The sequence below is a fragment of the Sapajus apella genome, unplaced genomic scaffold (genome assembly GCF_009761245.1).
Source record: "Sapajus apella isolate SASKATOON/1434 unplaced genomic scaffold, GSC_monkey_1.0 scaffold25, whole genome shotgun sequence".
Classification (NCBI taxonomy): Eukaryota; Metazoa; Chordata; class Mammalia; order Primates; family Cebidae; genus Sapajus; species Sapajus apella.
In genome coordinates, this window is record NW_022436965.1 from 16133977 (window position 1) to 16145126 (window position 11150).

General features: G+C 41.5%; 1 protein-coding gene across 1 annotated transcript in view; it reads right to left on the minus strand.

Moving 5' to 3' along the window:
* The window catches only part of RABGAP1L (RAB GTPase activating protein 1 like), a 718780-nt gene extending 710620 nt beyond the window's left edge, over positions 1–8160 (minus strand). Inside the window, exon 1 of the mRNA XM_032291661.1 lies at positions 8023–8160. The gene's annotated coding sequence lies outside the window, so the exon portion shown is untranslated. The remainder of the gene's footprint in view (positions 1–8022) is intronic.
* Positions 8161–11150: the final 2990 nt, after the last annotated feature.

An 11150-nucleotide genomic window follows, 5' to 3' on the forward strand; every position in this document is an offset into this window, starting at 1 on the left:
GGTGATAAACAGCTGCTGAATAACAAAATTACTCTTAAAAAAAACTTCAGAAACCCTACTGTCTGCCAGTATGTATACATATATATATATATATATATATGTATATAAAACCTCCCTTCAATGGTTGATTTTTCACTAAAGTAGAAGTATATTCTATTCTTTTTTTTTTTGAGACAGAGTCTCACTCTGTAGCCCAGGCTGGAGTGCAGTGGCATGATCTCAGCTCATTGTAACCTCTGCCTCCCAGGTTCAAGCAATTCTTGTGTCTCAGCCTCCCAAGCAGCTGGGACTACAAACACGCACCAACACATCAACTAATTTTTGTATTTTTAGTAGAGGTTGGATTTCACCATCTTGACCAGGCTAGGCTCAAACTCCTGGCCTCAAGTGATCTGCCTGTCTCGGCCACCCAAAGTGCTGTGATTACAGGCGTGGGCCACCATGCCCAGCCATCAATGTATGCAAGATAAACTGACTATAGAAAAATAAATTATTCAAAAAGAAAAAAAACTATTCAAAGAAACACCTAACAACCATTCTAAAAACTATGCATTTACACAATGCTCTCAGCAAAAGGCCTTACAATGACAATTAATCTTGAAGCACAGAAAACACTCCATGCAGTTTATAAAAAACTAGCGATATATGTCTCTTAAACCTTCAAAACTCAAAACCACAGGTTTGTATTTTTTCTAAAAATAGTATTTATTTGCATCACTTGTAGTAGAAATCTGATTTTTAAAGTCCCATAATTTTGCTTACTGCTAATAATGAGGACGTTTACCGTATGGGTGTATGTGTCGGGTAAAGAAGTTGAGAAATTCCTCACTGGTACATGAATGAATTCCATACCTGCCTTTTAAAATGTGCTGCTTTCTTGAAACTGGGCATACAAAAATTCCCTTTGGGTTTGCATTACTTTCATATTTGTGAATACTTCACATGGTAGTCTTCAAAGAGCCAGAACACTTGTTTTCAGTCATTAGTCAGGCGGGCTATATTTTCACCACAAATTCCAAGAACTAATGGATATGTAAATATATATGTAAGTCTACACATACATATACACACACATATCTATGTGTATGTGTGTACATCTTTACAAATGTTTACATAATTTAAATTAAGGGTACCATCATCATACTTTTTACCACACACACACACAAAAAAAAAAATGGTGGTAGAAAATCTGGAAGGATTCTAATAACCTCAATTTGTAAAAACTAACATGCCTCAAAAAAGATGGGGGAAGAAACTTTAAAAAAACACTATGCTGACATGATTAGCTATATCATTTAACTGGTGTGAGGCATCTGGGCCACGCCATATCTGAACTCTTATCGTAGAGTTTGGGGTGTGCTATATTGTGGAGCAGTTCATATGAAACTGCTGAAACCACCTAAAATGATAAGACAACAACAATTACATATCAGGAGCTTATATAACTGAAGAAAATAGTACGGCAATAATACAATTCATATTTATTTTAGAACCAAGGCTCATCTCAAAAACGCTTTATCAACCATCCAGAAGTAGCCCAGCTTTTTACCAACCAAGTAGTTATTTACTATAGCAACTTTGTTAACAACATTTCCAAAATTTTCCACACACTTCAGTGATGAGCTATTAAACAGTGTCTGTATGTGTTGCTACCTGGGCAACACTTTAAGAGGGCTTTTACCTTTACAGAACTGGTGGGTCAAAGAGAAGCAAGGCTTCTTTAAATTGACTGTACACCGTTTTAATTAGAAGCAGTAAGTGTGAAATCATCCACAGACAGAAAAGCTTGAGAACTGCCATCAGTACTTCAATTTGATTAACAGACACAAGTTACTGGCATTCGCCTTCATTTCTAGCCACCCAATTCCCCTGAGAAACAAGGCAAGTTCCATCCAAGACTTCAAAACATCTTCAGTCACACAGGCTGTAAAAGAAATAAATGCTGAAATCTAAGAAAATTCTTGAAGTAAAGAAGCTATGAATCCCTTACAACTGGATTTGATATAAAATACCATGCTCTGCTGCCCTAAATTCTAAAAGCTACTCAGTTCAGCTGCCACTCTGTATAACCTACCCTTCTGCCTAAACTAAACCTGCCTCCAAAAATTAAGATCTAGTCATGTAGAAATCACATTTTAGAAGGCCCTTGAAAAGACTTTCAAAACTGCTTCCTGTTCTACCATAGCCAATTTGATGCTATTTGGTGAAGCAAAAACAACCAAAAAAACACTGTATCTCCTTACAAATAAAACATTTTTCGCTTCCCAACACTTTTACGACTGGTAAACTCAAGGCTGCTTCTCCAACACTAATAATTATTCCCTTCAGTTTCTACTCTAAGGATACTTATATGTTCTCTGTGTCATATTTTAATCACAATATAAATCTTGTTTAATATTAAGAAGCACTAGATTACTCCAGAGTCAAAAATGAAAGAGAAACTGAAAAGCAGAAAGAAAAACTGACATTCTAGGCTCTCAACCATCTGGTGCTAACTGACTCTTTCTTGCCTAGCTCTTTCACTATTCATTTTTCCCTGTCCATACTTGTATGCCTTTGATCACCCTGGCCCCCAGCCCAGAAAGGCCTTTCTCTAATACTAGTTGTCCTATCCAAAATGTAGTTCAGGGGTCAGGCATGGTGGCTCACACCTGTAATCCCAGCACTTTGGGAGGCCAACACAGGAGGACAGCTTCAGTCCAGGAGTTCAAGACCAGCCTGGGCAACACAATGAGACCCCCATCTCTACAAATAATCCAAAATTAGCCAAGCATGTTGGTGTGCGCCTATAGTCCCACTCATTTGGGGGCTGAGGCAGAAGACTTGCTGGAGGCCAGTAAGTCAAGGCTGTAGTGAGCTGTGCTGGTACCACAGCACTCAAGTTTGAGTAAAGAGATGCTGTCTTAAAAAATAAAAATTGGCTGGGCGTGGTGGCTCACGCCTGTAATCCAAGCAGTAGATCACCTGCCTTGGCAGGAGGTCGGGAATTCAAGACCAGCCTGACCAACATGGTGAAACCCCGTCCTTATTTAAAAAAATAAAATTAAAATAAATAAAAATTTTAAAAAAAAAACATAGTTCAAATGTCACCTCTTCTCTTAAAAGTAATCTCTCCCTCCTCTCTAAACTCTTATAGTTCCTTATCTTTATCTTTTTACCACCCATTACTTTCTGCCTTTCATTATCATTGTTGTTTCCATATTTAATCCCCCACCTAAGCATTAAGTCCTCAGGGTCAAGGTCCATCTTTATTCAAACTGATTAACACAATCCCTTACACATACTAAGCATGCTTAGGAAAGAAGACCACCAGAAACAACTCCAGATTTAGTCCAGAGCCCTGGCTTTGCTAATAACTCACTATCTGACCTTGGACTTGAGGCTTTTAGTATGTTCCTTCACTTACAAAGTTAGGAAGGTAGACTAAACTAGTTGTATTTGTTGTTGTTTAACTGTAGGCTATAATCCATTAGCAGGATGTAAAATTAATTTGGAAGTCAAAACCCAACATTTTTTAAATGAAATGAAATAACAGAAAATATCAATGTGTGTTATAAGCAATGAGGTGCTATAAATGTTTAACAACTACCTATGAGGAGGGAAGCCCTGGGAATACCAGTTGCTGAATTTCATGGTGAAAATATTACCACCATGACTAATTTCGAGCTGCCAACATGATGTCACTGGACATAGAGCTAATTAGGAAGACATACGCACAACTGGTCTTGCAAGCCATTACAGCCAACTCAGCAGGGGCCCCTGAAAAGATAAATATTATTTCACCAAACTTTCAACTTTGTGTGTGTGTGTGCTTGCTGAATGAAGAAATAAAATATATTTTTTTATTGTGGGCCAGAATCAAGAGTTCAATAAATGTTCAGGTAGACAATCTCCTGGTCTCCTTCATGTATACTACATAATTTGATAAATCTTACTCTTGGTTACATATGTCTCTTTACCACCACAATTGATATTTTTCTTCAAAAATGAGAGTAATACAAATGTCTATTGATATCACCAGAAGGCAAATTACACAGAGTAGGAATTTGATTTATGGAGTATCAGCAAAGTGCCAAAGTTCTTAGCATCTGTTCAGCCCCACATACCTGTAAGATACAACACACTCCTACTATATCAATGGCTCACTTAGCAATGGGGGGCAGGCAGGGGATAGGAGGAGGAAATCTATAGTATTAAAAAAAAAAAAAAAAATCCAGATAATTCTGTATTTGTGCTTATGCCCCCACCTCACTGAATACCCAGGTACAGAGAAAATTAGAGCAGTAAAAAATAAATGTTCCATACCTGAATGTTTCCCAATCAAATTCCCTTGCATCCCTCAATGAGACCTCCATTACTAAGAATCCCCTACTAGAACTAAGCTTTTGCCATGGACTAGCGACACGTAGTTCTTGCTTAATTTAGAATAGGCAAGAGGGAAAATAACACAGCAAACGGTTGTTAAGACTTCATATTCTAGGAAAATCAGGCTTTTATTGAAAAAAAAAACTGTCTTATTTTCTTACTTCTTATTTAAGCTTACTAAACTGGGTGAGAAGTTTCTTAAATATATTTTTGGCTGTACTATGTCTATCACAACACAGCCTGTAACCAGATTTTTCATGAGTATTTATAAAGAACTGTGTTGTTGTTGGGTTTTTGGGGTTTTGTTTTTTTTGTTTGTTTTGTTTTTTAGTCCAACAACACTGACAAAATGTTTTCTATTTCAAAAACTATTTAGAAAATAAGAAGGCTCAGTATTTCAAGTATACTAATAATCTTAGCCCAAATCTAACTCTAAATCAGCTGAATAGATGCCTAGAAGTTTCCCTAGGAAAATCCCCAAAAAGTACACCAAAAAAACACCAAAAAATAACAAAAAAGAGTCAGCATGGGCATACACTTGCTATATTCAATTATGCCATTCCTATCTGTTGAATAAGAGCAATGTGGGAAGTAAATGAAATCTGAAAAGGAGATGTTCAGAGATGCAAGCTCTGCTTAATTCATTAATTCTTCCTTATTAGGATCCACTGATGTTTACATACTTATGCCCAATTCAAATACTGACTATAAAGTCAAAATTATACCCCATTCTGAAAGTCTAGAAGTCAATGTCTTTCTCTAAATTATCAATGTTAAAACTCTCCTTTAAAAATGAATATGTTTTACCATAACTCAGGCCCAAGTCCATATTTTCTCGGCCTCCACTGTTTGTAATGGCAAAACGCTCAACGGATCATCTCCACAAGAAATCCCTGAGCCATGTTTGAAATGCCATCACCTGGAACGGTCTTGGGCTGCTGGTCATCCTCAGACTGAATGGCTGACCCATTTATATAACTCAAGAGTTATAAAATGTAGAACTCATTAAAATTAAGACATAAGCAAGCTCAGTGCCTGGGAATCCCACAGGCTTATAGCATCAACTTCATTCTCCAAACCCCCTCCATCCAGTCATAATGATCCATATCCCACTTGAAGACAATGGTAGGTTGGATTGCAGTCCCAGTTCTACACCCTCAACATGAGAAATTTTTGCTACTTAGCTACTACTCTCTTCAAAGTCAATCTCTTGAAGCCTAGCTATCTCCCACATATATTTTTACTTGGCACAAGAGAATTCCTTTTGATTACTCCAAAAAAATGGAAGAAAGGACTCTCTGATTCAATGATGTATCATCTGAGAGTTCAAATAAATATACAGCAATTGAGCAAATTCTAGCTTGGGTTAAGGCAAAGAAAAAAAATTAAGTTTTTAAAAGTCACAAATTTGGAACTGGTGAGCTGACCACATGGAATCTCCTGCTTCATGTGCCTAATAAAATTCTGTCATTCAAAGAAAAAAAATATAACTACCAGGGTAAAAAGAAAATGATCTAAATCATGAAACAATTATCAAAGAAACAAAAATTCTCAAAACATCACAACTGTAATATATAGAAATTCCCATCAAATAACTCAGGTGGAAAAAAAAAATTGGCCAAGTATGGTTAGCTCAGGCCTGTAATCCCAGTGCTTCGGGAGGCCAAGGAGCAAGGACTGCCTGAGGCCAGGAGTTGGAGACTAGCCTGGGCAACATGGTGAGACCCCTGACTCTACAAAAATAAAATAAACACTTAGCCAGGTGCGGTGGCATGTGTCTATAGTCCCAGCTACTCAGGAGGCTGAGGTGGGAGGATTATTTGAGACCAGAACTTCATGGCTGCAGTGAGCTAGGGTTGAGCCGTTGCACTCCAGCCTGGGCACCAGAGCAAGACCCTGTCTCTAAAAAAAAATAAATAAACTACATACATTTACAGTCACACCTTTTTAGTTTGGTTTGCATAGTCACCATATGCCCCAATAGTACTGAGCCTTACTAACTTGTTTCCAGCTTTCTAAAAGACAATGTAGATTCTATGTTCACATATAAGCTCTGCCCTACTTCATCTACTTCTCCCAGATGACTTAATAATACACATCAGAGCAAATGTAGGCTACATAATATGTTAACAAATAAACTCTGTGCTGTTTTATCTACTTCTCTCCAGGTGACTTAATAATTCATAATATCGGTATATTTATTGAACTGATTTAGTATAGACACGAGTCGAACTCAAAGTCTAGAGCTAACCCCTCAACCAGGCGTACATTTAATACAATTTGATGATAATGTATACATAAAGTTCATCTAGTCATTCTCCTTGGAAATCTCCTTGTCAATTTCATAAGGGACGCTTCTACTGAGAAAATGAACACAGGCCAGTTTTCTAATACTAGGAGCTTGTGAACCAGTATTTTCCATGAACAAAATCCACTTCCAATGTGACCACAAGCAAACTTCATATCTGTATCTTCCGACGTCATTACTAACGGATAGTCTACGGAAAATGCCAAATATAAACACTACTATAAGAAAAGTCAGAGGTTTTCATGAAACTGTGTTTTCAGAATTTTAACAAGCAACTACTTACTTCCCCCATGCACAAGGAAACTTAAACATATTAAAAATCCCTAAACCCTCCAGTGCCAAAAATGAAGGCCTTAAAATCATTTTCCAAACTGTGCTGAAATCTGTCAGGCAAGCAAAAGTTCTCCCTACCATTAGTGTAATAAGGCTGGCATTTCAGTTTACCTGCATGAAACCATCAACTCTGCAAGTGACAACTCAAATTTTGGTACATATTCTAATATAACCCTATCTGAGAGATCCAAAGACCTGGACACACTGCCTAGTATCTGAAACCCGTCAGTTGAGCTCCCATGCACCCGGCCACCTCCCGCTGGCCGGTGGCCCCTTTCCACATGCTGACGCACTGCCTAGCCCTGTACCGTTGGCGACCAGTGCAAAGTACTAGCCCCGTCTCAGAAACTTTGACTCAGTTATCAGGACACTGAGCACCCACAAGCTGGGTGGGGGTTGAGAGGCGGTGTTTGCCATACCCTGGGAGGTCAACTTTGAGGCAGGGTATTCCCTGCAGGTAGGGATCTGCCCGGAATGCAGCCCATCCCAAACTACAAAACCACAAGCTTCAACAGCAGGAGCCAAGCAAAGTGGTCGGCGGAGGAAGAGGAAGGGGGAGGGAGAGAAACGATGGAGTACAGAAGCCTGCGTGTGGGTAAGAAAATACTCTAACCACTCGCCCACCGGACGCAGGGCTGCTGGGACTGTGAATACAGCAGCAGCCACAGCGTAGCAGCGGGCGGCAGCCGCGGAGGCAGCAATGTCAGGAGGGCACGGCTGGAGGTGGCGGCCGCCGAAGCCACTACCCCGCCCCCAGGTAAGGGTACCGACCCTACCGGCCCTGGCAGCAAGGAGCGGCCACCTGGGAGAACCGCAGTGTCCGGGAGGCGGCCGACAGTCCTGAACCCTCCCCGTGCCCTCCTTCCCGCGGTCCTCCAGCATCCCAGTCCCGGGCCGGGGCCCCACCTCGACCCTCCCCAGGCTCACCGGGACGCCAACACACCCAGGCAGCCTCGGCCCACAAATCCGGGCCGCCGGGCCGCCCTGGTGCCCCTAGGAGGCCGCCCTCGCCTCACCTCTTCACGTCTCCGCGGGAGCTGCCGGAAGAACAACTCCTTCAGGCACCCGCGTCCCACCCGCCACCTCGCGCTCTGAGGCCGGGCCGGTCCCGTTCACTCCGCCGCTGCTGGAGCCCTGGGAGGGCGGAGGGAGCGGAGAGGGGAGGGGAGAAGGACGGCCTGGCAGGAAGAGGCGAGGGAGGGGGCGGGCCGAGGAGGGGGAGGAGGAGGAGGAGACCGGGCGGGAGCGCGCGCGTCCAGGCCCCTTGGCGCGGCGTGCGCGCTCCTGCTGGCGGAGGCGACCACTCTGCCGGGAGACGGCGGCGCACCACCAGCGTGTGCAAGTCCCGGCCTGGCCGCGGTTGAGCCGGGGGCGGAGTGAGGTCCCGACAGAACCCGAGTTGTTGGAGCAGCGACGCGCGACGGGAGGGACTGCGGGAGGCGCCGGAGAAACCTCCACGGGGGAGGGGCGTGGGGGGTGGGACCGCGCCTGTGAGCCCGCCCAGACCGGGGTGTGTTCTGCTGGCGGTTACTGAGTTCTAAGATTAACTCTGAATGTGGAGAGATTATTTTCTTGCTCATAAACCTGGTTTACATATTTTCGTTCTTAATGCCCAGTAATCTTAAGGAAATTCCCCTGAAAGCGTACGCACTTTTTCACCAAGTACTCTTCTTCGCGTCTTTGAAGGTGTCTGGGTGCTTGTGAAGCGCTCCCTTGTTAGTTCTGTGAGACTCGGGAGAGACTGAAGAGGGAAATCACCTGTTGGGAATGAACAGGAAAGCACTAAGTAAGCACCTTCTGTGAAGAAAATGTGCCCTTGTTTGCACCTTTTTATCCTGTGGGGTCAAAGATGTTGAGGTACAAACTAGCAGAAAAAACCAACTTTTTTTACCACCTAGATTGTACTGATCCTTAACTGTGGACATCATTCTTTCTAGATCCTGCAACCAGAAATGACCTGTACATTTTCTGAATCTCCTTACTACTTTGTTTCTGTAGCTTTGTGGCACCTAACATGTTGAAGCTTATCCAGGTTGCCCTGTGCAGCATTTATCCCCCTAGACAACCGCTGGGGACCTGCTTCATTCATTTGTATCTTACACACTGCACCCTGCCTAACTCTTAGAAAGCACTGGATGAATGTGATTGCATAGATGAATGAATATGGTGTAGCAAGAGTTACTTGTGTCCAGTGATTGCAGCCCTAGAATGACTTTTGTTTAAATATCTCCCTTCTATCCCACTTTAATTCTCCTGCCCTCATTTTCCCACCCATATCTAAAAGCTACTCAGAATTGTGACATTTGTCCAAAGGGCCCTCCCTCCCAAATTCCTTGCCACCCCCTTTTCCTGATGTTAATGTCTATAGATGCTGAGACATATCAAGAGTGTCGTAATTATCTATTTTTTTGTTTGTTTCCCCTACCTTCTGTGCTCCTTCCCTTACTAACTTCTGTATCTCGGGAGCCTACCTAGCCCTAGGCCTGACAATAAATGATGAAAGTTTTTATTATATTCAATAAAGTTAAGGCCAGAATGACATAAATCATCTGTTGATTTCCTGAGATGTATGGGAACTATTAATAAATCTGCAAACAAGTAAGTACTGAGCCTCTACTAAATAAAGTACTAGTAAATTTACACTGTGCACCATGAGGAAGTCAACGGTTGACAAGGCCATAGTTTCTGCCTTCAGGTATCTTCTAACTGGAGTGAAGCTTTTTGACCAAAAAAAAAAAAAAAAAAAAAAAGAAAAATGGATGTGCTGATTATCGGCATTCAACAAGAAGCTTAGCCAAAAAAAAAATTTTTTTTTTAAATGGCAAGTCTAAACAAGTTTAGTGTTCCCCAAATTCAGTTCTATATGCCTTGAAAGCAATACGTAGTAGAGGCCACCATTGGCCACTGTGAGTTAAATCTTCTATTTAAGTGGAGCGTGATATCTAAGTCACTGTGGTAGAATTTATCCACGTGCCAGCTTGCTACAAGGAAAAGAAAAATCCTGTCCCATGGCCACATATAACACCTCTAATCAACAGGGGTCATTCTTTAAAATTGAACTTTTCCTCACAGTACAACATAGATAAGAGACAAGTCAAAAGAGAACCTAGATAAGACAAGTAAGGTGATCTGGTGCACACTTATCTTTCCTACCAGAAAAACAATTCTAAGCACATGCCAAAAAATTATTAACAGATCTTCAATCTTTTACTCAAGAAGCTAAGAGGAATAAAAAAGTAATAACAAAGCATTCTTCATGTAGTGTGTGCTATTCACTTCTCTTTCCACTGTGGCTTCATTTGCATTAAGCATATCCTAGCAGCCCTGGTCCATGAAAGGACTGAAACTCTCACTTTGAGAGGAGGTGTTATGAAATATTCCAGCATGATTCATAATATGACAAACTGGTGGCCCAGATACAAATCTAACCCACTAACATGTTTTATTTGCCATACATGGTACTTAAAAAAAAAATCAGCCAAAGTTAAAAACCAGAAGATCTCACATGCATTTTGGGCTGCTCCTTAAAAAGTGGAAGATTTGGTAACAGTGGGCTTACATTCTTATGTGAACAGCAATCAGGGGCAGGACATGCATTCTCTCTTTTGCCAAAAGCTCTACATCCCTACTGTATCTTACACTGTTGTTTCTCTGATTTATGTCTGCGACTCCTAGTTTAAAATGTGATATCGAAAATTGGAAGCACAGCCTGTAATCCCAGCACTCTGAGAGGCCAAGGCAGAATTGCTTGAGCCCAGGAGTTCCAGACCAGCCTGGGCAACATAACAATACCCTGTCTCCACACACAAAAAAATTAGAAACAAGTTAAACATTGAACGATAATGTAAGAGTTTAAACTGGTATCTAATGATATAGGATATCATATTGATTTATAGTGGCCATTATGTCGATTGATTCCCCAGGATATATTTCCACCCTTCTGCAATTGCAAGACAGCCAAGGACCTGATTAGGCCCATCTCTGCTCCATGTGTGGACAGTGATTGTGATAATCAGCCTATCTGATAATCGACCTAATCCCATCCTCACTTGATCTGTCAATATTCATTGATAGGCACTGACATGGGTCTAAATTGATCCCAATCATGTGGAAGGCCAGATCTTGTGTTTGTTGGGAAATGAAA